The following is a 7,859-nucleotide window of genomic DNA, read 5'->3' on the forward strand; positions in this document are numbered from 1 at the left end:
CTAGAGAAACTTCTGTTTTCTATCCCTGAATTTAGTGTAAATCTGTCCTGATCCCCTAAGATGCATGAGTCAAAGCTGTTCTCCCTTCCACTCATTATTCCCCCAAATCCATGCACATAAAGAGATTCAACGAAATAATTTTTATAAATATTGTAGTAAGATATATACATTGTCCAGGAGGCGATTCCTACTAATGATTCCTATTAATTTCATGTTTTTGAAAACAAACTGGAAAAAGTACTGAATATGAATTCATGTGGCTTCATTGTGTCTGCCAGCATGATTTCAACCTGACAAATTGTAGACACACAGTTTCACACAGGATGCAGATTACTGGTTGCCTGTGGAAAGGTAAGTGAGAATGGTGACTCCCCAAAACTTTTATGTAGCTTCACCTGACTCCTGTGATTGCAGACTTCACCCAATCCACTCATCTTCATCCATAAACCTCACGTAACATAATGTCTCACATCAAAACTTGTGTGACTTCTCTTTACCAACTCTAACCACTAGAAGAAACTTAAATCTATTTTCACTCTTACTAATATGTCTTTATTAAAAAAAAAACCCAAACGAATCAATAAACAACTAATGGTTAAAGGATGGTCAATGAAATACACAAAGCTGTGCAGAATGATTTGCACCTTTTTCAGTGGTACTGGGGACACAACTCAGGGTCTCATGGTCATGAGGATTTTATGCCATATACTTGAGACATATTTCCCGCCCTAGATTTCAACTACAGAAAATTAACCTAGGAGTTATGACCCATTCACTCTGCCCAACTGTTTAAAACGTGTATGTGTTTGTATGTGGGTATACATTTGATTGTGTTTCTCTGTATTACAATGTGTATATGGTTTTGTTTTGTGCCTGTCGGGCTGTATGCTCATGTCCTTAAGTGCACTTCCTTCCTAGCAGATCACGACCATGGCTATGGTACAGCTGGAAGGAGAGATAGGGCTGAGCTCTCCAAAGAGCAGCCACCAGCCTCTTCCCAAAGGAGACAGGTAACAGGAAACAGTGCACTCCTTCCTGTGTACTCATATGACTTCCTGCATGCATATGACTATTTCAATTTCCCCCAAAACCATTTATTTACTTTCTTATTTATACTCATATACTCATATGTCTCACATACTTGAGACATATTTCCATCCCTAGACTTAAACTATAATAATTTATCTTTGAGTTATGACTCATTAACTCTGCTGCACTGTTTACAATGTGTATATGTTTGCATGTGTGCATACATTTGATTGTGTTTCTCTGTATTTCTATGTTTGTATCGTTTATTTTGTGCCTGTCATGCTGTGTGCTCATCTCCTTAAGCGCATTTCTTTCCTAGCAGATCATGACCATGGTTATGGTTTAGCTGAAAGGAGAGGTAGGTCTGATCTCTTCAAAGAGCAGCCAGCAGCTTCCTCCTAAAGGAGACAGGTGATAGGAAACAGTGCACTCCTTCCTGTGTACTCACATGTGGTGTACATCCCCCCTTCAAATAGCCAAATACATCATCAGGGGAAGCTGCCCAATAATTTCAATTCAGATTCTTTTACACTTTGCGGTTTTTCTGGGAGAGTCTCGACCGCATCCATAATAAATTGATACACTTGTATGTCTTTGTTTCCTGCTGCTGGTTTCTAAATATGACTGTCCCTGGGATTCAGTCTTGATCACATTTAGAACAGGCATCTGAACTCTTACTGAGTGGGGCAATATATCCCAAGAAGCCCTCTCCCAGGTCCAGATGCAGGAATCTGATCCTGGCCTGGTGAAGCCCTCATTCTCTGGGTTCTCAATCAACAGTTGTAGATTATCTGCCATCAGGTGGATCTGCCATAATGCAGGGAAGGAGCTGCATTTTATATGACATGCCTATAGAGTTGGGGACTTTGAATACCACCCATCACTGAAAAGTTGGGTCAACATGACAGTTAGTCATCCAAGAAGCAGATCTTCCCACAGCTGTGATTTGTGACCACAGAGGACAAACAGGTGTTTTGTTTTGTGAGAGACACAGTGAGGGCACTTCATTACTACAGGGAATCCGAGGCCTAGACTGTAAGAGGCACACAAGACTCATAGAGTCCTGGATATCAGACAAGAAGCAATGGAAGGATGGAAAACCTACACACTTCCTATTTGACTTAATAGTTTTTCTCTCCTCTCCTATATCTCAGCTGCCCCAGTGATGTCTCTGCTCTGTTCTCATGATTCTCTTCCCTCATGTCCTCACTGTGGCATTGAATTGGAAGTGACTTTCCCTCTTTAAGGATGTGCTGGGAGTAGGCAGGAGGTACAACTCCATTACCATTTCCCATATGATCTGCTTTTTCTCTGTGACCCACAAAATATATGCAGATTACTTAAGGTCTCTTGTTTGGTGTTGTGTGCTGAATAATGTCCCTACACATTATTTCACATATGGCAGCACTATGTGACAAGGTGAACTAATTGGTGTTTTAATGTTAAAGGTTAGCAAAGTTGGAATGTCTTCATAAAATCTTGGAGTTAACCAGCAGTGTATGTCTTGATAGGGGAAAGTGATTCACACACTAGAGCTTCCAGTGCTCACATTATTATTCATTCTTTCCATCCTTCCTTCTTTCCTTGCTTCCTTTCTTCTTTCTCTCTCATCTACTATCATTTCTACCCTTTTTCTCTTTTAATTTCTCATTTACAGGAAGAACCTGTTCTACACTTTTCTCCAGTTTAACAATGGAATATTTTTTAAATTCTCTCTCTCTGTATCTCTCTTGGTATCTCTCTCTCTCTCTCTCTCTCTCTCTCTCTCTCTCTCTCTCTCCCTCTATGACAGTTTCTCTCACTTTCACTCTCCTTCTTTCTTAGGATACAAATGATTTGGAACAGTGAACTTCTAGTACATGAGACCTGTTTATCACCTAACCAGGGAGGGAAGAATGATTAGGAGTCAAGTACAATGGCATTGTTTGAAAATAATTCTGTTTATTCATTTAGACATCAAGGGTTCAGTTTCTATCTCGGAACCTCTTAGCTGTTAAATATTGTGAGGAATGATTTCTTCCAACAACCACCAAACACAGTTTAGGACCCAATACTGGCATCTGAACCTCTTCAAGCAGACATGTGTACACCACACGAAGGTGGGCAGGCTAAGCCCTACCACACACTGAAACTTAGGCCCTTGTACATCCTGTGTTAATGAACTTCTGATCCACATGCAAACTGTTGTCTTTGATGGTCAGAGATCCATTTTTATTCATTCCTCATGCTCAAAAATCAGGGTGAAGCATTTCCCATGGTACAGATCGGAAGAGAAACATGGAGATGAATACCCCTAATGTTCCTTCTTTGCCACGTATTAGGATGGGATGTGAAAGGTGGTGGTGATAATGATGCCAGTTGGATAGAGTGCCCCTTCTACCAACTCTCCAGTATCCCCACTATCTCTTGTAACCTCACCTTGGAGCAACTTCTGTTTTCTATCCCTGAATTTAGTGTAAATCTGTCTTGATCCCATAAGATCCATGATTCAAAGCTGTGCTCCCTTCCACTCATTATTCCCCCAAACCCATGCACATAAAGAGATTCTATGAAATAATTTTTATAAATATTGTAGTAGGATATGTACATTGTCCAGGAGATGATTCATAGTAAAATTCTTATTACTTTCATATTGTGCATAATTTATGTGGCACCCATATTCTCTCCCCCTCAGGATTCTCCCCAGGCCATTTTAAGTAATTGAAGGAGGTTTAATAGTTCTGCATCATATAAGAATATGAAGCCCATGTACCATATGTGGTCACCTTAATTTCCTAGGAGGCCTTCACACCTGCAACTAGTGAAGCAGCCTGAAACACATGTTATACAATTACATTCCTGCTTTTATAAAATTAATATTCATGTTTATATTCAAAGTGGTAACTCCGTGTATTCCCTTTGTGGGTTTACCTTACTTTGGTCTGTTCATCCCCTTCTATTATTATCACTTACCCCTTTACTTTCCATGCCCCCTTTTATCAAGAGCTGTCATTACACATTCTAGTTTCCTCTACCTTCTCATGTTATGGTATGCCATTCTATTGATGGTCTATCATTCTCTTTTCTGTTCCCTCTCTCTCTGAGTACCATACACTTGTTCCACTGCTCTACATCTCACTGAGTATATAGTCATAATTGTTTTTGGATATAAGTTCTCTTTGCATTCATCTTCTTATGAGACAAAAGATGCCCATCAATGCAGAAACCAAGATTCACTCCCAAAAACACATTACTTGTGTACATCACTGCATGGATAAACTAGAGCACATCCCTCCCACCCATCAGTGTGTGTGATCCTGCATACATATGATTGTAGTCCACGCAGGATCCACTGCAGGGCAGCACTGCATCATGAGTGGCCCTGGCAACTGCTGACCTCAGAGCACTTATCTCAGCTGATGTGGCAAAATTTTCTGTCTCAGAGATTGTGAGATACCATCTGATAGGATTAAGAGTATTTCATTGCAACTTCAGAGGAACTTCTGATGACATAGGTTGACCATATGTAAAACAAACAACACCCCCACCAAATCACTGGAAAAAACAACCACAAGACAGTACATGTAGCTTAGTTACAAAATTTTCCTTTCATCTATGAAATCTGGAGTTCCACAACAGCATTCAAGCAATAGCAGAATATTCCAAGATGGTGCCTAGAGGGAGGAAAAAGGAAGCATGCTGTCTAAAGTAAAACCTTGGGGATACACTGGAGATACACCTTGCAGTAAAAACCATTAAGGAGAGGCAAAAGTCCGACTCCTCCACAACCCCAACACATGCATAACATCCCCTCTCCACATAAAACAGAGAAACCAGGAGGGCTCCTCACCACCAGACACCAGCTCTGAGACTGCTTGGGAAGATGCAGACCACCATGTGAGCTAAGCAGCATATGGTACTCCCATAGACAAACCTGGGCCAGATCAGCATAGATGCCTGGACTGACTGACCCCCACCCAGGGAGAAAAAAGAGAAAAAAACCAAACTGAACAGTAAACAAGCATTTGAATTAAAAAAAAAATACATGTAGCAAAGAGGTCATTGCTCCTGCAGCCACAGAGAGTGGGAGAAGGGCAATCCCTCAGGCAAAATGTAAATAAACAAGCTGGCCAGAGAAAGCAGGAGGAGCTTCACTGGTCCAGCAATCTTGGAGAGGGGTAAGCTTGTAACTGTGGCTGTTGTGTGGAATGCAAGAGTGGGGGTAGGGCCACTCCTCATGCAAAAAAGACAGCAAATGCAAATGGCATGTAGGGATGTATACTGGAGCAAACAAAAGGGATATGCATCTAGGAGAACTCTAAATAAAGAAAATGGGTCAAGGGCAAACACCTAAGTTCCTGGATATTTGCTTTCTTTCTTGTTTGTGATGCTATTGGGCTCTCAACTTGTGTTTGTTTGGCAAGAGCTCTACAAGGTTCCAAATCCAAGATATTCTGTACATAAAATAATTGTGCACACATATGACCATTTCAATTTCCACCCAAACCACAATATTAACTTATTCATGTATTTATTTTGATTTTATGTCCTTTTTTTAAAATTAGGATATATTCCTTGTACCCAGTGGATTCAGTGAGACAGTCCCAAACATGTTTACATTTTACATTTCTTATATTACCCCATGTTCTCTCTACCTGGACTCTTTCATGGTCCACTTGATGCAATTGCAGCATGTTTCCTTCTTATCATCCTTAAAGTTTATTATTTCCATGGACCATGTTCTTTTGCTTTAATCCCTTCCTTCACCATACTCTGTCCCACAAACACTTCCTCCCACATGCTTAACCAATTAAAGTTTGTGTAATTTATTATGTATTTCTAAGTTGTCATATCCTGCTGTGTTTATACTTAACTTTGTTCAGTTCCACACCATATATGACTATTCCTTTTGCCATAACCACAACCCCAATTGTTCAACAGCTTTAAAACATAATCCAAAATGTCATGAATACATTTTAAAGACATATGATAATAATGTGCAATCCAAACCATAACTGCTGCAACTGAGAAATGAAAAACCAAAATAAAAATATCTAAGTCTTAAGATGAATTCTTTATGGTCTGTAAAATGATACCCTGCTTAAAATAAATCATTTCCTTTCTTTTCACATATTGAGTTGGAACTCAGGACTTTGTCTGTTTTACAAAATGACCCCCTAACTGAGTTACTTATCCTAACTGGGGCTTTTAATATTGTAGTGTGTTTCTTACAAAGAGTCTAACTTTGTCCCTCAAAGTTTTCCTGCTGTCTCTCGGTGCCCAGGAAGATCTCTACTTCTCATCAATCTGCCTCAAACTCCAAAGAGCTGGGATTTCGCCTTTGCCCCACCATGCCTGTGTCAAATAAAATAATCTTCCATCTAGTACCTAAGTCTGAATATCCCCACATTCCTCCCACTCTACTACTGTCTGAGCCATGTTTTGAACAACAAATTGGAAAAATTATTGAACATGAATTCACATGGCTTCCTTATTTCTGTCAGCATGATTTCAAACAGATAAATTCCAGAGAAACAGTTTCAGATGGAATGCAGATTCCAGAATGCTGTTATTCTCATGATTTTAGTTCATGAACTGCCCTTCTTAAAGTGGAAGGACAAGTGAACAGGGTCAGAGTGCTCAAGAGAGGACCAATGGGATTTGTGTAGATGATCTCTGCAAATAACAAGCATTTATGAAAAGGTCATGGTACCACACATTAACAATACTATAAAACAATAGATATTTTGGTTTATTTCTCAAATTTCTTTTACCTATTCTTTGGTTTTTAAAATTTATCACCATTTCTATAGAAAATATGCCCTAATATGTGTCCCATTTTTAATAAATGTGATTGAATGCTTTAAAATTGCAAAAATATAATTGGCAATTATCTTTCTTTGAGTTCCTGGCATTGGATTATTTCATTCAACATAAATGGATTAAATATTAAGTAGCTGGTAGGATTACAACAGATATACATAAAAGTTATTGGTGCTGTGAAAATTAACTGTTAGATTGTTTGTATTTTTTATTCTGAAATTTTATTGGTTTTCCTTTTCCTTTTATCTTACCAAATAAATATTACAAAAAGATACTAATTCCTGTGAACTTGTATAAATCCTTGGAATCATGTACAAACAGTCTGTGAATTCCCTACATGAGATACAGGGAGGACCATCTGGATATTCACTGAGCAGTTGGAGTTGAGCTGAGCTAAGTGCCCTGTGCTCACCAGTTGCCTGGGCCACACATGATGCAGTGCTGCCCTGTAGTGGGTCTTGTGTGGATTGCAATCATATGTATGCAGTATCAGTTACTGATGGGTGTGAGGCACTTGCTCTGGCCTATCCATGGAATTATGTACACAAGAAATGTTTTTTTGGAATGAGTTTTGGTTTCTGCTTTGATGGGCATCTTTTGTCTCATAAGAAGATGAATCTAAAGAGAAACTAATACGCAAAAACAATTATGATCATAAACTCACTCAGACGTAGAGCACTTTGGAACCAATGAAAGAAGTGTATGGAATAAAGGGAGAGAGGGAACTGAAAAGAGAATGATAGACCATCATTAAATTTGCATACTGTAACATGTGAAGATAGAGGAAAGAAGAATGTGTGATGAAAGCTCTTGAGAAAAAGGGGTGTGGGGGATAAAGGGGTAAGGGAGAATCATGGAAGGGGATGAACAGAACAAAGTCAGGCACACCCACAGAGGGAATACATGGAGTTACCTTTTTGAACATAAACTTGAATATTAATTTTTTGAAAAGCAGAATTGTCATTGGGTAACGTGTGTTTTGGTGCTGGTTACTAGTCAGAGGTGTGAAGGCAAAGGTAGGAGATTAA

The sequence above is a fragment of the Castor canadensis genome, chromosome 10 (assembly GCF_047511655.1).
Source record: "Castor canadensis chromosome 10, mCasCan1.hap1v2, whole genome shotgun sequence".
Lineage (NCBI taxonomy): Eukaryota > Metazoa > Chordata > Mammalia > Rodentia > Castoridae > Castor > Castor canadensis.